Source organism: Pagrus major, chromosome 13 (assembly GCF_040436345.1).
Source record: "Pagrus major chromosome 13, Pma_NU_1.0".
NCBI classification, from domain to species: Eukaryota; Metazoa; Chordata; class Actinopteri; order Spariformes; family Sparidae; genus Pagrus; species Pagrus major.
In genome coordinates, this window is record NC_133227.1 from 19,068,407 (window position 1) to 19,094,357 (window position 25,951).

Sequence of the window (25,951 nt, forward strand, 5' to 3'; positions counted from 1 at the left end):
TTCCAATGTTTCAATTCAATTTTATTTATATAGCGTCAAAACAAAATACAGGTTAGAGAGAGGGAGGGAGAGAGAGTGGCAAAGCACATTTCCACTAGATGCAAGATGGAGGAAATAAACAATGACAATGTCAATGATACTAATGAAACAACAACAATAATGACAATATTACAGATGGTGTTGAGCAGAATCATGGGGCAGAGGGTGGTTTGTACAGGTCCAGGCCCTACAGCTCCAAATACCTACAGAGAGTAAGAGGGGAAGAGAAAGTATAAAATGGTGGGAAAGGGAAGATGTTGGGTTAGTAACAGGCATTAAGAATTTCTCAATGAACACAAAGATGGTTTCTCCAGATAATATTGCTGTATTTACACTGCAATACAAACATGCAGACAAAGGCAGATGATGTGGCTTCTCCAGCATCATTTAAATTAATATTTATGTAAGTTTTAGTTTGAATGTATGTAAAACAATGGCAGTCAGAGCCCGTCATTTTTCATCAATATCGCTGAGGTTCTTCTGCAACACAGGAATATATCTGTTATAGGGACTTCCTAACTCTGTTGTAGGCTACAATAAAATAAGTAGTAACTGGTAGAAAGAATAGAAACAAAAGTGCTACATAAATATATACATACATAGGCCAAATATTACTAAAGCAATAATTCTGATTTCATTGAATTTCACTGTATTGAGTGTGGTGTCAGAATTTTCAGAAGAGAATCTCAATCTCTCGTGCACACACTGCCTGTCACAATGCAGCACCATGAAATAAATTAATACAACCTTGGAAGAGGGCACAGTAACTAAGTTTGAAACCCAACATTTAACCCACAATGTCAGTACATTATGTCTACATGATCCCACTTCTCCTTCCAAGACACTGTTTGGTAGAGCTGCACAATATATCGTTTGAGCATCGTCATCGCGATGTACGTGTGCGCAATAGTCACATCGCAGGGCCTGCGATGTAGGAAGCAAATGAACTCATCTAATTCCAAGGGTACCTGACACACGCTGTGCATGCGGACTCTGCATGTGCAGCGATCCACCAATCACATTAGTTCTTATTCAGTGTGCCTCAGCAGACCACGCCCCTGCACATGGAGTGAGTCGCTTGTAACAACATTAAAAAATGAGCAACGAACAAGAGAAAATCACCAAAAACGAAGACTTGGTGCCAAAAAGAAAAGCGACGTCAGTTATCTGGAATTATTTCGGCTACAAGAAGGATGATATTGACCAAACACGTGTTCTGTGTCGACAGTGCCTTGCATCTGTTGCCACAACGAGAGGTAACACAACTAATTTGTTTACTTATTTTCTACTATTTACAAAACAAGGGATTGTGGACCACTCAAGAATCTGATGTAGAGCTGCTCTTATTATTTTATATCATTTTTGATAAAAAGAAAGATGTTTAGTTTTGCTGTAAAAGATTTCAGTTGTTGAATAAAAGGTTGAATAACCCGTTTATCACTCATTGTTAGTTACTTAATGTAAGTATGAAGCTAGAATGTTCCATTTTAAGATGAAGAGCTCAAAAGGTTCAAAGGTTTGTTTATTGTCATTCAATTCACGTTTGCACATGATAGAACGAAACAAGTACTCAGGTCCCAGCACAATAAAAGCAAGCAATAAAAGATAACAATAAGAATAACCCATTGTTTCGACCCTGTCTGGGTTTTCTTCAGGCTTGCAAACAAATGCTAATTGTCTGACTGACTTGTGGAGAGATGCTTCCCTTTCAGTGGTCTGAGCAAAGGTGAGATCCTTCTCCTGAGCGTATCATTTTATACCCCTCTACTCTTGTGTTTCAATGGTCCCTCCCCTTTTCGACGTTACGGAGCAATACTATAGTTCCCCTACAGATTTAAACTTTTTGTACATGAAATAATCTGAATGTAGGTTTTTAAAGTAAGTATGAATTTATGTATTTATGAAATGATCTAATTTAAGACTAACTTTTTAAGGTAAGTATAAATTGTTGTTTTAATTGTTTAACCCTTGTTCAATCCTCCCAATTGCCATACACCTTTTGTCCTCTGGGGTCAAAAATGACCCTGTCTGGTTTGACTGTTATTAAAAGCATATAGTATAAATGTCAATCAATTCTGTGTTACACCTTTCGTCTAACTTCAGTCCAACCCATTACCACAAATTTTTCCCTTTGTTTTGGAATTTAGGGCCAATATAACTTGTTTACATAAAAGTATACCCTGTTTTTGAGTGAAATTAAAATGAAACAATTAATTATTTTGACTTTATATCATTTTGACTATTTGACTTATCACAGAGTGGTATTTGTCAAAGTTTAGTGAGAATGCCGTTTTTGAATCATTTGAATTGTTTTAATGGCAGCACATAATCACACCTGCTGTCCTATGGGGTCAAAATTGACCCCGTCTGGTTTGACTGTTATTTAAAGTATATAAAGTGGATACTTTACCCAATACTGTGTTACACCTTTAATTACAACTTCATTCAAACACATTAACACCATTTCTTTATTCCATTTGAAATTCAAGGCCTGTAAGACCTCATTTAAATGAACTTTTACCTTGTTTTTGAGTAAAAATAAATAAAATCATCAATTATTCTGACTATAGTTAACGCGTCACGTGTATTGATAGATCATCAGACTGGTATATGTCAAAGTAGAGTTAGGACGCTGTTTTTAAACCACTTCAATTTTTTTTAATGGCAGCAAATAATCACACCTGTTGTCCTCCCAGGTCAAAAATGACCGCGTCTGGTTTGACTGTTTATGAAACAAAGTATAAATTATCACCCACCTCTGTGTTTCAACTTTTTAGTCAACTTTATTCCAACTCATTACCTGACATATAAAACATGTCAACATTCATTTCCAAAATATTTAACTTTTCAAAACTAACTTTTCAGAATAGGGAGAAGGAAGAGCAACGGAAATGTAGCTTAATGCTGACCTTGCGTCGCTTGATGTGAGGTATCACCAGTTGTCGCCCGAGCTCATATTCAGGAAAGGAAGTTTTTTTCCCTACACACAAATTCAATGCATTACTCCTTTCCATATATATTATAAATATTATGAATAATAAATGTGCATTTCTTTGTCAAGGTTATCGACACCCCCTTTGTTGTGATTGTAATCTTCGATGATTTTTGGCCTTTTAACCTGGCCTTTTAACCCTCTAGGCGCCAGAGTTTATTTAGGAAAATATTCCGTTTGGATTGTAAGATTTCAAAAGGCTGTAGCTTGGAAGTGGTGAGAGATAAATTCATAGTGTAAATGAGAAAAATATTCATAATGACCTAAAGTTTGTGATGGGAGTAAATTTAATCATCTAATTTGCATATTGTGACGTCACCAGGTGACTGAAAGTAACTTTCAGTAAAACTGATTTTTGAACATATTTACACAGAAAAAAAATATTTATATTGTCATCTCATCCTCAAAATAAAGGAACAGGAGTTTGATTGGAGTAAATTTACTAATCTAATTTGTATGTCACCAGGTAAAATTCAGTAAAACGGAATTCTGAACATATTTACACAGTAGATTTTTTTTTTTTCATCCTCTCATCCTCAGAGTAAATGAACAGGAATCTGATAGGAGTAAATGTCCTAATCTAACTTGTAAAAAGAAAAGAAAACTCTCGCCGTGATCAGCGTGTGTTGCTTGTGTGACAGTGTGCGCAGCTGCAGCACCGTCAGTCACTCGTCTCTGACGAGCGATTGTCATCAGAGGGCAAATCATCCCCTTCTGAATCGCGATCTGCAAAGATCTGTGCAAGCACCTCATCCACACTGTAAAGTCTTTTGGGCATTTTGTTTTTTATTACAAAAATCGCTGTCTGTCTCTCGATCTGTCCAGCACACTTCCGCCATCGCTCCGCGGCTCTCTCCTCTCCCACTCTGCCCGCTTAGCCGCTGCCGCTCCGACAGCCGGTGTCGGGTTTCAAACTTTTTTTTCTCAGGTATTTTGCATAGAAACACACCCCCAAATGACGTCAGGATTGAAGCTGTATCTATTGGCTATCTAGTGGTAGCAAGCAGTAACAGCACAAGGCAGTAGATTTAAAGATATGGGCTGTTTTAATGAGCAATGTTGCCTGTCGCAATAATGCGACTTTGGCACCTAGAGGGTTAACCTAACCCTAACCTGGCACGGCCTGCTGCCCATATTTTTATCCCATATTTCCCTGGTTTACTCGGGATGTACTGTTTGAATGGACAGCGACATCTGAAGGGGACCAGGCGCTCATCCAGTCACATCAGTGCATGGATCGTACATCAACGGCAAGAGAGACACCCACTTGGTCCCATACGTCTCGAACGGGAGCAAGTTTGTCTCGTGCACGGCGATCTTCTCTTGTGTCTTTATCATCAAATCGAATCGCTCTTGAGATTTGATGAAAATGGTAGCACGGAAAATTTCCATGCCAGACTGGGCTTGCAATATACTAGCTGTAGCTTCTTAACTGGATCTGTACATACCAGCGAGAATCAACATACCCACATATGCCTGCAGGACCATTCGATCCATCTTTCTCCACTTGTTGCCATACACACGTTGCCCCTCCTCGTTTCTCATGTTCAATAGGCTTGGGCAGAAACATGTCAAAAGTGGACTTTATGTCATCAATACGAAACCTTGCATATGCGGTTGGACCATGGTGGTTTGTCTCTCTCTCTGCTGTCAACATGCGTCGTTCGTCACTGGGAGGGATGGAAGACCAGATCAATGTTTCATCCTTTGACTGGAAATATTCTTCTATCTCAGCTTGGTCCTTTTCCTCAGATTCTTCCTCATCAGTTGATTTTCATCTTCTCTTCATCATCGTAAGTGCATTCCCCCACTTCTGACACTTCTTCCATTTCAGCTTCAGATTCTACCTCATCATCATGTTCATCATTTTCCTTCACTTCATACCCTTCTTCCATTTCTGCAGCAGGCGATGTGGGGGCTTCTTCAGAGGAAGAAGTAGCATGTGGTCCGTATGTTGGATCAATCACCTCATCATTATTTCAAGTTCAAGTTACTTTATTTGTACCCAGAGGTAGATTTTGTTTGCAGTAGAGTCCTCGTACACACATATGGAAAAAACATAGAGGCACATATCACGCATCATCCAACTTAGGACAGTGGAAATTAAAAAAATGGCAAATTAAAAAGTTCTTACAGGTCCAGATCATACTAAGATATTGAAGTGAACTACAATACTAATAGTAAAAAGAAAATAAGTAAGTAAATGAAATAAATACAGCAATGAGTAAATAAATAAAAGCAGCAATAAATAATCACCTGTGCAAAATATAGCTATGACTTATTCCTCAGTGTAATGGCTGCAGGGACAAAACTGTTTTTGCGTGTTTTTGTTCTACACCTAGGGATTGTAAACCTGCGCTCAAAGGGGAGAAGCTGAAACTCAGTGTGCAATGGATGGGAACTGTCATTTAAAATTGAACCACATATGCGCTGTAGCTGTTTTGTATGCAAGGTCTCCACGTTGAGTTGTGGCTCACCAATCAGCCTGCTAGACCACTTTACTATTTGGTTGAGTGAGCTTTTATTTTTCAAAGAGAGGTTCCCAAACCAGGCTGCTAGTGCAAATAATAAAACGGATTCAATAAAAGCATGGTAAAAGAGAGTCATGATGGATTTGTCAATGTGGAAGCGACTCAGTTTCCTCCAACAGAACAGGCACTGATGCCCTTTTTATACACACAGCTTCACAGTTAGTTTCAAATGTGAGTTTTGAGCCTATAATCGTTCCAAGGTTTCCCTCCTCCCCTCTTCTGACCCTGAATCCTTCTCATCAGTTGATTCTTCCTCCTCATTATGTTCAGCATTGTCCTCCTGGTCATTCTTTTCCACAACATGGTTAAAAATGAGCTCACAAGCCTCCTGTGCAGTATAGCGCGTGGGTCAATGACTTGAAGGTTAAAATTAGAAAATAAACTTACATACATTCTCTTTTTGAAGACCTCATCTAAAATTTCTGGATTTAAATCAATTTTCAGAGAATATTCAGGGGATAATGGCAAAAATGTCAATGTGGTGTAACCATAAAAACTTTGTATCAAATAGTTAAACTTGTTCAAAAAAGGTGAAATTCTCAATAAAACACCCTATCAACTAGTTTGGCATAATCTTACATTTGTGTTGTTTAATAATGAATAAAATACATGGAACACCATTGTTCTGAATATTATAATTAATTTGGGGAATTGTGTCTCTAAAGTCAACTTCCTAAAGTGTCAAGGTGGTGTAACCAACATTTAAGGAGCCATTTTGTTAATTTGTGCAAGAAGACCATGTGACAGGAAATTATATCACAGAGAAGGACCCCTGATTAGCCTAACTGCTGCATGACGAGGTTAGTAACTCTCTTGGAAATCTTGATAATTTGACATTTTTAGGGTATGGTCAGGTGTGCTTAGGGTTACATGTCAAATGGTATGACCCCAGGAAAACATTTATCATTCATAATAATTGTAAAAATAAGTATTTATTTTAAAAAATGTGTTTGAAATCTTCACACCAAGGCCATGTGCTTACATAGGTGTCCATCATAATGCCTGTTAAATTTGAATTTAAATTGAAATGTCAAATGGTGTAACCGGTTTCACCATCTGACTTTTATTACATTCCTTTTGGTTAGAGGCCGATTTTGTCAAATATCAGTAGTTTATGATGCTGATTAAAGATGTAATATGAACTAACTTACTATGTGGAACTATGTTTAAGTGTTGCGTGTTATATTTCTCTTGACGAAGTGGTGATTTATCCACAACTTTATTATCAAAGCTCTGGAAGGTTAGGATAAAATCATTATTTTGCATGGCTTTGATATTTTTTTTAAATGTTTAGCTCCATTCACTTACAATTTTAAGCAATATATAGTGCAATATATGTAATTTCATAATATAGCAGAATGAAGTGGGTGAACAGTGACAATGTTGAACATGAACAGCAGCTTTAAAAAGACTTAAAACTCCAATATGAGAAATGTTAGTCAAAGATTAAAATGTAGATCTGTAAAATTACATTTATTAACTTTCTATTGTTTCATAATTATTGCAATATAATAGAGCCTCTTTTCCCCCAATAGATGCCATTATCAAGCAAAGAAAAAGTGGCTCGTCACAGAGCACGAGTCAGTGCATATCCTGCTGCAAGGGCCAATTACCTTGCCAAAAGGCGCGAAAGGTGGTTTTACACACACACACACACACACACACACACACACACACTTTAAATACTGTGAAAGAATATCAGGTTAAAGTCAGAGTAATATAGTGATTTAGGCTAATTGCTTTTATTTTTCTATTTTACCATTTAGTTATCAAAGGAGAAAAAGAGAGGGAAAGACTAAAAGTACTCCAGCAGCTGAGCTTTCCAAAACAAAGCAGGAGAAGTTGAGGGAAGAGTGGAGAAATTACCAGCGAGACTACAGAGAACAGAAAAGGGTACTTGCTGATGTTCTCAACTTAACCCCACAATCTATGGACACGTCAGATGAGCAAATTCAGCATCTCGACAATCCAGAGCCTATGCATAATCATCTGGACGATCATGACTATGAGCAGCCAGTTGTAGAGAGACCGCAAGCATACTCAACCCCTGCAAGGAAAGGAAAGGAAGGGAAAGAAAGAACAAATATTATAGCTCAGTGCTGAAAGAGAGGGAAAAGCTGAGGTCTGAATGTCGCAAAGTTAAAAGGGAACAGAAAAAAAAGAAAATGGTCAGTGAAAAGAACAAAATGAAAAACAAAAAGAAAGCCTCACAAATGAAAAGAGAGGAAGTGGCCAGCTTTCTCTGTAAGGATGAGAATAGTCGCATGTCATCACGCAAAAAGGATACAATAACTAAAAATAAAATCAAGCAGCAAAGGAGGGTACTGCTGCACTCTCTCAAGGACCTCCATGCACTGTACAATTCAACAGCCATGAGACACCTCAGAAGTCTGCATTCATGTAGGCTCACATGGAGCCTGTATTGAAGGATGCCATAGGCAAGTGATGGACCAGTGACCCAATACAGGAACAAGAAAAACTTTTTTTTTCTCAGCACAGTGCCTTTTCTGAGTGAGTTTCAAAGGGTCACTTGGAATTTCAGTGAGAAATCGCATGGGAAAGGAGCTCCTGATGGAGTGGAAGGGGCTGTCAAGCGTACTGCAGACACAGCAGTCCAAAGAGGCACTGACTTGCAGACAGCTGAGGAACTTTACAACTTCCTGAAGGATCAGCCCTCAAGCATCAAGTACTTTTGGATATCCGAGGAAGCCATTGCCAAGTACGACGAATCAGTCCCAACAAATGTCCCAGCCGTAAAAAGGTACACTGAAAATTCACCAAGTGACCTCTGAAGAGCCAGCTGCGATTCAGTGGAGGGAAATTTCATGTTTCTGTGCAAGACCTGATATCTGCAAGCACTATGATCCAACTGCAGTAGATCTCCGCAACCTGCAATCAGAAGACCTCCCCTCAACATCTACCAACTTACAGCAGGATCTTAAAGGCAAGTTCATTCTGGACAGATATGAAAGTAAGCCTTTCGTGGGACAGGTCATCCAGGTGGTGGGTGAAGAAGTGGAAGTGAGCTGCATGCAACCCTCTGGGTGGGAAGAATGTCTTCACCTGGCCTCATCCACCTGACATCCTATTCTATTATGAGTCTAATGTGCTGCACATAATCTCTGAGCCAGAACATTTGAACTCACGTCATTCAAAACTCATGACAGAGGACTGGAAACATTTCCCAGCACACACACAGCCCTAAACACACAATTCTCCCTCTCTCTCTATCCCTTCCAGCACCACCTCACACACACAACTTTTGACATGTTTTTACACTTATTCATTGCAGTCAAAACATGAGTTCACATGATTTTTTGAAGTTTGTTTTTTAAATTAATTCATAAAATAACACAAGTTCACATGATTTTTTGATGTTTGTTTTTTAAATTAATTCATAAAATAACAAGTCCACATGATTTTTGGATGTTTAATTTGTAAAAATGAATTAATCTTGATGTTTTTTCTTCATTGAAAATAATAAACTGGTTTGTTTCAATTGGTGTAACCAGTATTTTTCATAAAAATATTATAATATTCAGGAAAATTCATGTGGAATAAGATGTAATCCTCTATTGCAATGTATTAACATGTTTTTTAACAGTTTATACATAATTTGTCAAATATTATTTAGAAAACAAAGTGTTTTCAGCATTTGTCCTGCTCTATATTACAAGTAGTACACTTGCATACACTCTAGGTGGAAATAAATATTTAATATTTCTCCTTTGTTGTGGTTACACCACTTGACATTTTCAGGAGCAATCAGTCTTACCTTTCGTAAAAAATAATTCAAATGCTATTTCAAATTGCATGAAACCAACATAAATACAAAATATATATTTTAGCAAATCTGATGCAAGCTTTTAAAACATTTTTGAATTGCTCATAATGCAAACCCTTATTTGTCACTGACCCGCCTCTGCCTCCTCATTGTGCTGCCTGTCTCTCTCAGACTAAAATGTGAAATGCTCCAACACCTGTGAGAGAAGACCTTTTTTGTTGTTGTCATAACCGTTGCTTGACCCCACACATCAAACATCCAAGATCAAAGATGTTTTGGAAAGCAGTATGGTGTGACAATTTGCTCCATCGCACCACTTTGTGCTGCAGGGTCTTATTGACCCCAGAGGACAATTGTTAAGGACAAGTAATTTTATTGAACAATAATTCAATCAAATTATTTCAAATTTATTTAAATCATGAAGAGCATAGTATCGGACAACATCCATTATTTTCAGACCATTTGATGAATAAAAAACAAATTTTGACGGGAAAAGATTTAACTTGGGGTCAGAACCCCAAGTCTACACGAGGGTTAAGGTAAGTATGAATTGTTGTTCTAAGTTTTTAAGGCAAGTATGAATTGTTGATTTTCACTTTTATGGTAAGTATGAATTGTGGTTCTAACTTTTTAAGGTAAGTGTGAATTGCTGTTTTCAACTTTTATGGTAAGTATGAATTGTTGTTCTAACTTTGTAAGGTGTTCTGTTTAAGCCGCACGTGAGTGGTCAACTACATGATGTGTGGTGGCGTCTATGTGTCCGCACTGAGCGGGGGGGGGGGGGCGGGGGTTACAGACACAGCACACACAGACAGAGAGAAACAGGAGGGAGGGAGACGCGTGCGTGAGAGAGAGAACAGCCCCTACAGAGATAACACGCTGGAAAGGTGAGAAAATGAGTGACGGCAGGAGACGCAGTAAAATTGAGTGTAGAGTATGCAAGGCTAAAATCTCATATCGAGCAGGCTCTACAAATAACCTGCACAGGCACATTAGAACTGTACATTCATCGGTGCAGTTGGAAGAGAACCTTCTACTAATGAAAGTGCCAGTGTGTCTGCTGCATCTGTTGCTGCTGCTGCTGCTGCAGTTGTAACCCAGCTTTCATTTTGAATTGAAGACCGTCCGGTATTGAATTGTTCTCAGGGGTTGAGAAAGGGACTCCCAATTCAAACAGACAAGGAGCATCTTGTCCGGTGCCTTTGTAAAGAGTAAAAATAATAATTTCATTGTTTATAGAGAATGTAAACAATCATTTGTTTTCACAAAGAAAGAAAGAGGGAAATACATTTGTGTTTTATTTTTATTTTAATCTATTGATGCAGAGTTAAGGTCATACAGTTGTGGTTGTATGTTGATGGTTATGTATATTTCTATGGTTTCCACTTCCAGCATTTGTAGCATTTCAGTTCAGAAATTGAAAATTGTGAATAAAACTGGATAGGTGGTAAACTGCTACCATAACCCTGGATAAATTCCACTTATTGGTTACCCAGTGTCTACACTACACCACCACAACCCAGAGCTCTATAAAGACAGTTTGTGTAAAAGGCTATGTACTTAAAAATTAATTTTTTGTAGCACTCTGTTGAGTATAATAAGCCATATAAATAATGAATATTTGTACATTAGTAATTAAATTTACACATAATTTTACATTATTTTTTGTAATCAATTAATTGAAGCAACAAAAAATCGGAGGAGCCACTTGGGAGCTGAAAGACCCGGCTCTTTTTAGTGAGCCGAGCCATAAGAACAGGCTCTTTTAAAACAGCCGGAAGTCCCATCACTAACGGGAGGTGCACGGTCCTTCCCACTTGAAGCCTCAATCACTCTGTCCCAACTGGGTTGATGGTCGCGCTGGCGCCTCCTGCCGTAGCGTACCTCTGTCCAACCCCCATCCATTGTTTTGTTTTGGAGCTGTGTATTTATGTAATTATAGTTATTGAAATATTATTATTATTATTATTATCGTCTACGAAATGAAAATACATGTATTTTTTAACTAACTAAAATGATCTATGAATTGAAAAAAATAAATTTGTGTGTAAAATGAAAAGAAATTAAATTGTTTTTAAGTATATAAATGAAAAAAGTGTGTGCCAAGGGTGACGTTTTGACCTGTAGCACTTCCTCAAGCCAAGGCGCACTAAAAAGAAAACAAGTTGGCTGTTCTTGACTGGCTGACTGAGGTGCTTCTCTTCCTGTGGTCAGAGCAGAAGTGAGCTCGCTCTCCTACAAGCCTCCTTTTATTACCTCCCGATTTTGTGTCCCTTAAGCTTTAGTGGTTTCTTCTTAGATTGTCCTTTTCACTTCATTTGTCCCTCCCCCTTTCCTCCAATGTTATAATCTCCATATGAATTTAGATAAATTTAGAGTTTTTAAGGTAATTATGAATTGTTAACTTTTTAAGGTAAGTAAGTAGAGGTGTGTAGCACTAGTGTCCGCCAGACACACTATTAAAGCACCGATTCTTGAAACTTGGCAAAAACATGCCCCACTAAGAAAAGTGCTAATTCTGTTGGAAATTAATAACATTTTCATGAATAAAAAGAATCAAGGTTATAATCAGGGGGTCCTTTGCACATATGTAAGGTTCTTTTATAGGTTTATTTTTATATGCTGGCCCATTGCCTACAAAATCAGTTGTCCTCGGATAGGAGAATCATTTCAACTTGATTAAAAAAGAATAATATCTTTACCACATGACAGAGTACATTGTAATATGTACGAACAGTGAGTTTTGAACAATATTTACTATTATTTTGTGGTTGCTCAAAATGTGTCCCACATATTCGTCACCACCGTCAGATATTTATAAAAAGCAATAAAATCAGGCAACTACAAGGTCAACTACATTCCTGAGGACCCCATTTTCAAACCTTCAGCTCTACTGCATGCTTCAAGATCAATCAAGCTCCCGTAAGTTTGCTATTTTCTCTTAAACTTGTTCATATTTTTGGACACTGCTACTGTCACAACCATAACATGTCAACACCATCTCTTTTGTATAAAAAATATTAGATTATGACATAAATGTTTACTTTTTACGAAGAGGTCTGAAGTAGCTAGCAACAGAGGGTAAACAAGATGGCTAATGTGAACAACTCATGCATATCATGTGAAAGAGTAGGTTTTTGTCACCACCGTCAGGTTTTCTGTCTGACGGTGGTGGTGACAAAAACCTCCAAATGGTCCTCAACAGAGGCTAGAATATAATTGTTGATCTGTAATGTTTCATTAACCTCTTTTATATTTTTATTTATGTAATTCCCCCTATATTTCTTCCATATCGTCCAACCCTAGGGGATGAGGTGCGCCTTCCTTCTCTCTCAATTCACTATTATGCCATATTCATTTGGCTTACGTCATTTGGGATGCACATAGTGCACCTATTACCTACGTACATAGCACATAGTATACAATATCCCTTGTAGGCTATGCATCTCCAATGACTAAAGCCAAATGAAAATGGCATGACAACATTTAACCAAATCTAACATTCACTGTAATTGTTATGTGCTTTATTTCTCACTGCGCATGTGCAAGTTACAGGTTTGTTCTGGGGGAGGAATGCGGAAGTCTGTCATTGTTATTGGTGTGCTGAGGTTGCAGTAAAGTCATGAAAACCTACAGTTGTCATCGTAGTTATTGAGCCAACATTGGTAGTAGAGGATGGCCGCTGGTAACTATAAAGTTCCGCCAGCGTTTGATGAGAAGAAATCTTATGAAAGCTGGAAAAATGAGGTTGAAATCTGGAGACTGGTTAGTGACTTGGATAAGAAGAAGCAGGCCCTGACGGTTGCCTTGTCGCTAATGGGAAGAGCGAGGGACAGCGCGCTGGAAGTAGCCGCAGAGGATTTGAACATAATGGATAATGGAATGACTACACTTCTGAAAAAACTGGACTCTGTGTTTTTGAAAGAGGAAAAGGACCGCCAATACGAGGCGTACACGGAGTTTGACCGGATAACGAAAGACAATGGCGTTTCGATAGTGGATTACATTGTTGAGTTTGAACGGAGGTACAACAGAATTCACCAGTTCAAAATGGAGCTCCCGGATGCAGTGTTAGCATTCAAGCTGCTAGACACTGCGGGACTGAATGTTAAAGATAAACAGTTGGCGCTTACCGCTTGTCCACGCCTCACGTTTGACAACATGAAGGCCACATTGAAGAGGATTTTTGGCGATACTACGCCACAGAGGGGCGCTGATGCACTGCAGGTGAGCGGAGATGCAACTGACGCTGCCTATTACACAAAGATTACCGGCAGAAGAGAAAGTAGGTCAAATATGCAACGTCAAACAGCTGTTCAAGGTACCAATCCGCTTGACAGATACGGCAGGAGAACGAGATGTGCAGTCTGCCAAAGCATATATCACTGGGCAAAGGACTGCCCCCACAAAAATGAACATGCTAAACTGACAGAAGATGAAAGACAAACAGAGTTTGAAGAATGCAACATTACTTTATTGTCTAAAGACACATTGTCTAACACAGAGATTTTCATGTTGGAGTCTTTGGGATCTGCTGTGATTGACACGAAAAATGGCTTGATCATTATGTCAGTCAACTAACACAGGATGAGTTACTTAAAATGAAGGACATAAAAAGTGCAAGACCATTCAAGTTTGGTGATGGGAGAATTGTCCATTCCACAAAGAAAGTGAAAATCCCAGCTGTGATAGCACAGACTAGATGTCAAATTGAGACAGAAGTTGTCCCAGCCGATATCCCTTTGCTTTTAAGCAAAACGTCACTGAAAAGAGCAGGTGCAGTTTTGGACATTGAGAATGACAAAGCCATTATTTTCAAGCAACCTGTGAAACTTGAACTGATATCGTCAGGACATTATTGTGTGAACTTGAGGGATGAGAGTTCCCCAGGTGGAAGTGACATCCAAAATGAAGATGACATCCTAATTGTGACAGAAAACATGACAAAACAGGAAAAACAAAAAATTCTATTGAAACTGCACAAGCAGTTTGGACATGCCTCAGTTGACAGACTGAAAAAACTACTGACCTGCTCAGGTAATACTGATGAGGAGTGCACCACAATCCTGAAGGATATTGTAAAGAACTGTGAGACATGCATTAGATACAGTAAACCAAAGCCAAAGCCAGCAGTAGGTTTACCCATGGCCTCAACCTACAATGAAACTGTATGGACTTACATGAGCTAGAGCCAGGAGTGTGGTATCTGCATGCCATTGACCACTTCACACAATTCAGTGCAGGGAGCATTATAACCACCAAGAAACCCAAAGAGATAGTGAAGCACTTTATTCACTGCTGGATAAGTGTTCATGGTCCTCCACGCAGACTGTTCACTGACAATGGGGGTGAATTTAATAATGAGGAAATGAGGGACATGGCTGAAAACTTTGAAGTGAAAACGACTGCAGCTTATAGTCCATGGAGCAACGGTCTATTAGAAAGGCATAATCAAACTCTCACTGAAATCCTGTTGAAAGTAAAGAGAGACAACGGATGTGATTGGAAGACAGCCCTAGACTGGGCCCTGATGGCAAAAAAACTATGCACAATGTACATGGCTACAGTCCCTACCAGCTAGTGTTCGGGCAGAACCCAAATTTGCCGTCAGTTCTCACTGATAAGCTCCCAGATCAGAAGGGACTAGCATGGCTACTTGGATGGCCCAACACATCTCAGCACTACATGCTACAAGGAGAGCATTCACAGAAACAGAATGCTCTGAGAGGATACGAAGAGCCCTTCGTAAACAAGTGCGACCCACTGATGACCGATATGAAATGGAGGATAAGGTTTACTACAAACGGGTGGATTCTACAGAGTGGAAAGGTCCAGGTGTGGTCATCGGCCAAGATGGTGTGGTGATGTTTGTTCGCCATGGAGGCACTTATGTTCGTGTACATCAATCCAGACTTCGAAAGGTTGATGGCTCGCAAGATATGCTGAGAGAAAGAGATAATCAGTTGATGGGAACTGAAAATGCCACATTACCAGAAACTGGACTCTATAAAAATAAGACTGACAATAAAAGTGAGGAAGAGGCACCCTCAAATGATGAAGATGCTGAGGATAACAATGAGCCCCCTCACACATCAACACACTCAAATACTACTTGTGAAAGGACTTAAGCTGAAAACTGGACAAGTAGTTACATACACAGACAGTGGAAGTGACCAAGTACACACTGGAAAAATCCTCAGCCGGGCAGGAAAGGCCACTGGAACGCACAAAAACTGGTACAATTTACAGTACACAGAGCCTGAGGAAATTGCTGGTACAACTGGATCAGTGGACTTAGGACAAGTAGACAATCTTCAACTGGGTCCATCTGAACATGTTGAGTTATGTGCAGACTGCCATAAAGAGGACGTACTGATTGTGAATGATGAAGCCTTCATACCTGCCAAACACGCTGAACTCAGCAACTGGAAACAGAACAATGTGTTTGAAGAGGTGAAAGATGAAAGTCAGAAATGCATCTTTACAAGGTGGGTGTGCACACTCAAGGAGACACCAGATGGTGTTGTCCCTAAAGCCAGACTAGTTGCAAGAGGCTTTGAGGAAATGAACACTGAGGAGCTACCAAAAGATTCACCTACGTGTGCTTCAGAGTCCCTAAAAATGATCATGGCTGTTATATGTCAAAAGAAATGGCAGCTGAACTCCATAGACATTGAAGCAGCCTTTTTGCAAGGTAAAGAGTTAACCCGAGATGTCTACATTCGGCCTCCCCGAGAAGCTCAGAGCAAAGGAACTGTGTGGAAGTTGAAGAGGTGTGTTTATGGCCTGACAGATGCTTCTCTGTACTGGTACAACAGGGTAAAGGACATTATGCAGCAGTCGGGAGGTACTGTTTCAAAAGTTGACCCAGCAGTGTTCTACTGGTTGGATGACTCCTACCATGTGATGGGAGTCCTTGCTTGTCATGTGGATGACTTTATCTGGGGAGGTTCGGAAACGTTCTCCATGACAGTCATTTCTCACTTGAAAGCTACTTTTCAAATTGGACGTGAAGAACACAACAGCTTCAGCTACATTGGGATGGAGGTACTCTCTGTAGAGGATGAAATACAGGTGCAACAATGGATGTACATAAAAAATCTCCAACCCATTCATGTGGACCCCACGAGAGCCCCCCCCTAACAGACACTGAATATGATATGCTTAAGTCAAAGATTGGCCAAATATTGCGGGTGGCGAGGCAGAGCAGACCCGACATAATGTGTGACATATCCATCCTGGCGTCAAGTACAAAGCATGCCACTGTTCAGACTCTGCACTGTGCAAATAAACTGATCAGAAAACTAAAGTCAGAGGAGGTGACTTTGAGGTTTCAGTACTTGGGAAAAGACAGCTCCCTAAAGCTGGTGGTGTTCAGTGATTCATCCATGGGAAATCTTCCAGATGGAGGCACTCAAGGTGGGCACCTGATCATGCTTATGGGAGAGGTTGGAAGATTCTCGCCTATATGCTGGCAGTCAAAAAGGATCAGGAGAGTTGTTCGGAGCACTTTAGCTGGAGAGACTTTGGCACTTGTAGATGGCATCGACAGTGCAGTCTTCCTAGCTACACTGTACTCAGAGATCACCACAGGTGACTGTACAAGCAACAATTTGCCTATAGTGTGTGTAACTGACAACCACTCTCTTTTGGATGCTGTCAAATCCACCAAATCAGTCACAGAGAAAAGACTCCGACTAGAGATCAGCAGTGTCAAGGAACTCATCCACTCTGGGACTATTCAGCAGATCATGTGGTCAGCAACTAAGGAGCAGCTCGCTGACTGTTTGACCAAGAAGGGGGCGTCTGCACTCGTTTTGCTGAGGGCTCTCAGCGAAGGTGTATGGCAGCGTAAAAGCTAAATGGACTAAACAACAAAGTTTTTTTTACTGTTCTACTTTAGTTATTAAAGCTGAAACTTTAAACCTGGCTATCTGTTAAGGACACTAAAAAGGAGAAAAATAAATATTTTCTTTGCACTGTTTTTCTTTAAAGAGAAAAGGGGAGTTTGTTATGTGCTTTATTTCTCACTGCGCATGTGCAAGTTACAGGTTTGTTCTGGGGGAGGAATGCGCAAGTCTGTCGTTGTTATTGGTGTGCTGAGGTTGCAGTAAAGTCATGAAAACCTACAGTTGTCATCGTAGTTATTGGGCCAACAGTAATTCCCCCCAATTTCATAGTCATTACACTCAACTTTGACTTTATGTATTTTAGGAAGTTATGGCTAGGCAGCAGCTATCTGTGGAGGAGAGAAGGAGAAGAAACAGGGAATATCAAAAGAAGCGTAGAGAGAAAACACACAGTGATGCAGAGTTAAAGGAGGAATACCTCAGAACGGAAAGGCAAAGATGGAAGAAGAGGGTGGAGGAAAGGAAGATAAAAAATATCAATGACTTGAATGAAAGGGAAAAGAGAAGTCAGAGAAAGGCTTGGAAACATAGTCAACAAGTATCAAGAGAACGTAAGAGTAAGGGCTCAGATCACCCAGAAACTCCCCCAGACAGTCCAGTGGATCAGGCCATACACAAGCCAGCTTGGAGTAGGCAGGCTATAGCAGGAGAAAGGGAAAGAAAGAAAACAGGAGCGAGATTCTCTAGAGAGATGAAAGCTATGAGAAATAAACTTCAAGAGGTAACAAAGGATAGGAACAGAATGAAAAAGCGTTGGGTATGAGAACAAGCTTGGAATAAAAAAACACAAGAATCCCCAAAAAATACAGAGCAGCTGCTGCGGGGAAGCCAACTCAAAAACCCCTCCATTAAGAAAACTCTGCTGTTCAACAACACACTCATTCATGAATTGAAACAAAACAAGTCTGCCCACAAGAACAAGAACTTGACTCTGTCAGGCAAGGTTCTCATATAACACACTGCGGAAGAGGAGGCCTACTGACAAAAAACACATTCAAGCAATTACTCAGAAGGTTCAGGATTTCTACCATAATGCAGCAGGAATGACAACTGACAAACAGGACACAATCACACGCAAGAAAATAAAGCATCAGAGAATGATTCTGACTGATACAGTATTGAACCTCCACAAGGAGTTCACCAAGAAGGAACCGAGAGTGAAGCTCAGTTATTCATCCTTCTGTGCCTTACATCCATTCTATGTCACAGCACCAAGACCGTCGGATCATAAGACACGCCAATGTCAGTACCATGAGAATGCTAAGCTGATGCTTGAAGTCCTAAGAGAAAATGGTGTCGTCAAGTCTAGCAAACCGGAGGATAGTTTTGAACTTGTCTGCTGTTCACAGACAAGCGAGGCATGTCTTCTGCGCTCCTGCACCCGGTGTCTCCACAAACATACACTTCCCACACCACAGCAAGACCAGACCAATGTTGAATGGCAGCAATGGGAACGAGTTCAGGATCAAACAGCAGATGGGCTCCACTTCAACACAAGACTTGCGATGCACAGTGGCACGCTGGGAGAGCTTCTCCAACGATATGAAGACAAACTGAAGACAGAAACAACAACACACGTGTGCTCAGTTCAGAACCAGACCCATGGATTAAAGCAAAAAAAAATCTTTTGACTGAAATGTTTTTTCGAGCTGTAGCCAAGTCATATTCCCAATTTGTAATTTCTGAAACATGTTACAGGGCATTTTACTTGACACGTGCTAAAAAAATAAGATAAGATTTACAGCCTCACCCCACACCATGTTCTCTAATGCAGACATCAAGCTTAAATATTTGACCAACAGTGTTTTACAGGAGGATGATCTGAACAGCTGTTCTATTCACACTTAAAATGTTTTTTGTCTTTTCAATGTAATTTTCAATCTATGAAATCAATCTGTGCCTTTTTTTTGCCAAGCTTCTCTCAAGTTTTACTCTTTCAAATAATCAACCACCTACAGAACTTTTCGGTACGCTATTTTTCTACTTCTTCTCATCATCATTATCATTAATTATTATCATTAATAATATTGTTTAAAGTGAGCCTCTTATCGTTTAACAGAAAAATACATCATACATACAGCAACTTTTGCAGCCTTGTCAGTCTGATGGCGAGTTATCACCTGTCATCACTAACATACTGTTAATAATCAAAGAAGCTCTGAGGCTTTGTTCTATATGTTATAATACAAGATTTAAGCATTGAGCTACAATCAGGCAACATTCATGATTTTGTACAGTTAAACTAACCAAAAGCTTCTTATTGATCATCATTATAAAGTTTCAGGGCGTTCCTGTAACCATGGTAACTCACGGTGCCAGAGGGGAGGGAGAGACGCTGAATGAAGCCGTTTACACAGATACACTCCAGAAAAAGTCCAGACTATAGCTGTTATTTCACACATGTAGCACACAACAGGGGACTCTCCGTGTCAGACGAGTTCTCACATGCCGACTAAACTCAATTGTTAACGTAGCAGCGCGATGAGTCCGTGTTGAGATCCCGCCCTGTGTGGGTCACAAGAACAAGAAGAACTTTTCTCTCCTCTGCAGTGTCCCTCCAACTCTAGGTTTCAAGAGAACAACCAGGAACTTCTTCCCCACCTCACATGGGAAGGGAGCCCCAGACGGCATTGGAGGAACTGTGAAAAGGACTGCAGACAGCCTTATACTGCGGGGAATGACATTGTAAATGGGAATATCTTCCATGAGATGGTTGGCAGAAGCCTCTGCAGCACTAAGCTCCATCATTACTGAAGCTGACATGCAGCCATACGATGCACTCCTTTCTCAATCACTAAAACCTGTACCTGCAGCAAGGAAACTCCATCAGGTCACACCAACACACCGAAACGACTCTGAGATCCATTGCAGATCACTGTCCTGTTTCTGCAGTGAGCCACAAATGTGCAAGTGTTTCAGCCCAACAATATTCCAGGTGACTGCCAACACACCAAGGGTACAGGTTGAGGATGATGGTCCTATACCAATGCAAAAGAGGAAAGGTCCTTTGGCAATGTTGAAGGAGGAAACGGAACGGGAGGAAAGTGAGCAAGAACCACTGACCAAGAGTGGTCCTGACGGGACTGCGACAGATCTATCTGCTGATGTAGTTCATTGCAGAGATTGGCTTGCGGTCATTTATGACCAGAACTGGTGGTTAGCAAAGGCTGTCACTGTGGACTCATCATCAAGATGTGGAAGTGGAGTTTTTCCACCCTCATGGGCCCAACACACAATTCTATCCAAAAGGAGGTGGAAAGGATATGTGCTTCATACCATTTGACCATATTCTGGTCAAACTTGTGGAACCGTCATCACCAGGTTGTGTAAGCAGGACGAGGGAGATATACAACCTGTCTGCTGAAGTCATGGATTTCATAGAGGAGAAACATATACACCATATACTTCCTGATGAAGCTAAATGAGTGGTGGAGTGATGTAAAACAGTCAGGGAATACTCACAGGGGTTCACAAATTATTATTATTATTTTTGTGCCAGATGTGTTTTGTGGTATTTACACAGAATGCTTTCTGTAATTTGAAACATTTCAGTTTACAGGGTCTGTACACATTTTTCAACGTCAAATTCAAGCACTTTTAAGGGTCATTTTCAAAATTTTCCAGCACCTTATCGCTGGGGTAAAATACATATCTACAGGAATATATATACTCATTTTTTTTTTTTTTCACTTTATCACAATTATGTACATTGTATTACGCTGTAAACATCTAAAATTATGTTTCATAATAGCACAAAGTTTAAAAATTAAAGGAGAATACAAAGTTTTATCCAAAAAAAGAGAAGCCACTTGACGTTCTTCAGGCACACTCTCACCGAGACAAAGAGAGACCTGAGAGGACCCTGTAATTTTCTTTTTTGACATAGATTTTTATGTTTCAAAATGTGTCACCTATCTGTAAGAAGTCTTGGCTTGCCATCTAATCTGGCAGAGTCAATATATAAAATAAATAAATAACTTTATTAGAAACTTTATTAGAAGTAAGTTATGAAAAGTGGAGAAAAGTGAACATTCCCTTTTCACACTTAAAGCTCTTACAGATGTCAGTGCCTGGTGTGACGTTACAGAGACAAACTGAACAGTCCCGTTTCTGACTCTGGAACTTTCAGCTCTGGTGTTAACCAGTGTGAGTGACTCATCTGCTGACAGCCTGTGAGCAGCAGGAGAGATGCTCTGTGCTGCACAGAGCGCTGTTCGCTTATTCATCAAAGTTTATTAATATTGAACGTGTCATCAGTCCAAATTGCATCAAATTCGACCTTCTCCTCAGCCATCCTTCTCTATTGCTACCAGGCTGCATGTGTGACGATACACACACAGGCCATAGACTGCATACACAGACAGTCAGGCGCTAACTTAGCTAGGTCATGTAACGTGATTAATGGTGCGTTGATTATTCTTTAGCGTGTTATGGTTTCCATATTAATCACATGCGTTAACGCGTACTTTTTTCTACAGTCTATGGTTAACACGTTAACTTTGACAACCCCACATTTTATATAATTTAGTCTGTAAAACCGCTAATTTAGCTAACGTTAGCGGTTAGCATAAACAAAGTGTTAAGGTGCAGCGTTGGTCTAAGTTACTCAATAAGTCTTAACTTCCTTTCATGTGACTGGAGAGCACAGGCTCTCCCATTGCACAAATGCCTCCTGGCATTTTGTCATCTCTTGCTCTCTCTCTTTGAAGGGGGCAGGGCGGGGTTACACACAGACTGGCAGGTCGCAGAGAGGCTCAGCGGAGCCCAGGCAAAAAAATCTCCACATAAGGTTCTCTTACTGATTTTATTTCTCCTTGTAATAAGCAAACTATCCAGTCTGATCCCAATTTTGTGAAAAAGACAGAGTTATAATGTCAAGCATTTTCAAGCACTTAAACTAAAATCCAAGCACTTTTCAGACCTTGAAAACACAACATTGACATTCAAGCACTTTCAAGGATTTCAAGCACCCGTACGAACCCTGAGTTTATGGAAAAGAGACTGTAAGACGTAGTTATTCATTTATCTGTTCTTCACGTCCAATATACAGTTTAGTTTACAGAAGAATATGATCTATATTATTTTATTAGTGAGGGGCACTACATGACAGTTAAATATGAGGTCAGTGAGGAATTCTATCTTCTTGCTACTGGAAATGATTTCTTTTTTACTTATGATGATTATTAAGGGGCACTTTTATTAATGATAGCCTATTGCTAATTCAACATGTTTCTTATTGACTGTTTGCCACAGTGCTCACTAGGGCTGAACGATTTATCGTTTTCTGATCGAAATTGCGATTTCAGACAACGCGATCATGTGATCGCCAAAGCTGCGGTTTTTGCAGCGCTCCTGACTGACCCAGGATCTGTTGTGTCAACTATTTTACACATACATGCCGTCTCTCTACCATCCTGCCAAGCTCACCAATCAGAAGCGGCATGCTACTCGTGGACAGGTCACGCTAACCAATCAGTATTAACCTGTTCCTTAACGTGTTCTGAAATGGCTCCAGCTGGACCAGAAGCGGAGTTAGGGGATTTAATCCCGAAGAAAAACAGCACGTTGGTCATTTGGAAGTATTTCGGGTTTGAGACGTGCACCAGAAACAGGTACTGTGCAAAACCTGTCGTGCTAAAGTTGCAACATCCAGCGGAAACACAACCAATTTATACCGGCACTTGAAAAATCAACACAGGCATTTGCATGACGAGTGCATGACGAAAAAGTCTGGTGAAAATGATACTCAGGCCCACTGTAGCAAACAGACTACAATTACAGCATCTTCTGCCAGAGTAACTCCGCATGATAAGAGCAGCCACCGGGAATTGTTTTGTATTTTATTTAAAGGAACTTGGGGCAGGATCAAGAAATAAGACTCAATAGTGACACGACGGCCTTTGTGGCTGTTAGGGTAACTGCAGCCATCAGCCATGCATGTTTCTTGTTAATAAATACATTTGGAAGCAATTTTTAACTTTAGTTTTCATCCTTGCATTAGAGTAATAGCATTTAATGTTTTAATGTTACTGTACATTGTGAATATTGCACTGAAGCTTGATTTGAAGGAAATCGTGAATCAAATCGAAATCGCAATACCTGCCAGAAAAATCGCAATTAGATCTTTTCCTAAAATCGTTCAGCCCTAGTGCTCACAATTGTTATTTGTTATCTGTTCTTCACGTCTAATATACAGTTTACAGAAGAATATAATGTATTATTTTATGAGTAGGGGACACTAGATGACAGTTTAAGATGATGTCAGTGATGCATTGTACATTATTCCTACTGGTAATGACTTTATTTTTTACTATGATGATTTATATATTTGATGACATGTAAGTAAACGTATGATGTTAGATCTTTTACACGTGAAACAGTATAAAAAATGAACAAAATTGAATATTCAACATTTAACAGCATGTGTACTAAGAATGCCAGATAATGATTTAAAAGCTCTAAATACATATTAGACCAAATAAATAAAAATTAATTTGCTTTTTATTGTGTCTGACAGCGTTGACAATAACTGGAAAAACGCCTATTTTATGAAAAAATTACAAAATGAGGAGGTTGCATCGGTACATTGCTGAACAGCCAAGACCTTGGTCTATAATGATATACCTTCAGATTTTGTAATTTAACTAACTTTTTATTTTCAAAATTAAAACCTGTTTTATCCAAATTCCCAAGAATCATTGAAAGCCACTGGACCAGTTCTAGGTTCTGATGGAGTGGGGCGACAGGTTCAAATTAAACCAGAGACCAGGTTCTTTAAAATTAAAGCCGGTACTTTAAAGTCAACAAGAACAATAAACATAACAGTGTTCAGACAGTGTCTAAGGTATCCTGCAGGTACGGGTTAGGGTTGGTATTCACTTTCCCTTTTTCAGGTTTATTTTCCTAAATAAGAAATATTCTTCCTTAATAATTCATCCAGGTAGGATGATTTAAATTAGAGATTTTGTTATGTTAGACCGGTCTGTGACTAACTATCTCAATTTATGGTAATAGGTTGCACCTATTTTGGTTTCCTTATTGTTCTATTAATTCCATAAGTAGAAAAACCTTTTCACCATTTAAAGGCATCTAAATCCAAATAAAGTGAAACAATATTACACCTTAAATTACAATATTGACAATTATGAAACAGAATGTAAACATGTAACACTTCAGTTCAAGTTCAATAAGTTTAAGTTCAGTTCAGTTATTGTTCCAACTCAGTTCAGTTCAAAAGAAATATCTACAACACTCCTACCTCTCTGGCAGCGAGTTTACCAGTAATCCATCCGGCAAATCCTCATTGAAGCGATGAATATGAAGGTGAAGATGAAGATGTCTTTAAGGAACGTAGTCTGTGGGTTTGTTCGCCATCTTGTGTCCCACGGTCGCGTGCGTACGTGCTGTCTCCCGCACCGAGGGAGAGTGTCTCTCTGGTCAAACTTCATTCAGGAGCAAGCAAAAAAACCTGACCTGTACAGCAGGCCATAAACAAAATAAATTACTCTGTCCATGCAAATGAAATAGCCTTTTACAGCGAGTTTAAATCATAATGTAATGTACATAATGATGTAATCTTTTTACGTGAAATAAAACTCTTTGGTCGATAAACCGCAGACTATTAGCCGCTAAACAGTTTAGCTAAGGCTAGCTCTCTTTGCTAGACCAGTCACTCATTCAAGTGCAAACAGTACAACGAAGCATCAATAAAACGAGCTGAAACTCACCAAAACCGCTGTGGCTTATTCAAACATGGTCCTCATGAAACACCAAGTAGATGGGTATTATTTTCCAGGCGTTAAACCAACTGTCTTTGTAACTATTTCACTCCTTAATTTCTCTGCTTCTCTCCCCTCCCCCCTTCGATCTCAGCTCTGCTCAGCTCTGGCCGGAGCATGCGTAAACACGGGCAACGGGTGCCTTAAAGGGGAAGCGTCATCACATTTCTTAAAGGCATTTTTAAATCATTGCCATTAAATTATTGCCGAATCTGTGTTAAAGCAACACTAGGTAGTTTTTCGACCTTAAAATAATGTTTCTAAACTCAGTCAAGTGGTAGAAAAACGGTTAATAGGATGAACGATGACGTCTCTGCAGCCTGAGGGGGGTCGCGCCGGCAGAAACCGCACTGTGTAACTTCCCAGAGCGGGTTTATTCGTCAGTGGATTTAGCCAGCAGCTACTTGGATTTTTTCGTAAACCAACGCCATAGCCGAGCCAGCTAAAAAGGCCAAGAAGGTATTGTCTGAGGAGGCGAAGAAAAGAAAAAGAGAAAGTGATAGAACAGAGCCCGGACACGGATAAATACTGGACTAGCTTACACTCGGTGGAGCTGAAAGAAGAAATGGGTTTCAAGACTGATGGCGACTTAGCCTAGCCTTGATGCTACTGGATTTGTAAGTCATATATTACATATATACATATTTATTATCTTACCGACTTTTACTTTGAGTTGATTTGTTGTTATGTGGTGTTCATTGGGGCACTATTTGTCCACAGTTTATAACCGTAATAAAGCCTGGAGATAATCTAAAGCTGTCCGTTTTGATAGCTTGCACGTTTTCATGTAGCGACTGTAAACGATGACTAACTTACTAAAACACTATGAACATCTTGTCTCGAAAAGTTGCAGATTCCTTAGTTCATGCAGATAATCAACATAATTGTTGAACAGTGTGGTCGGGAGGTAACGTTAG

General features: G+C 39.7%; 1 long non-coding RNA gene across 1 annotated transcript; it reads right to left on the reverse strand.

The window, feature by feature from the left end:
- Positions 1 to 25,081, reverse strand: LOC141007486 (uncharacterized). Its single transcript, XR_012180017.1, has 3 exons — positions 24,984 to 25,081; positions 24,515 to 24,729; positions 1 to 242 (listed from the first exon to the last, which is right to left on the reverse strand). It is a non-coding gene; the product is annotated as an uncharacterized lncRNA (long non-coding RNA).
- Positions 25,082 to 25,951: the final 870 nt, after the last annotated feature.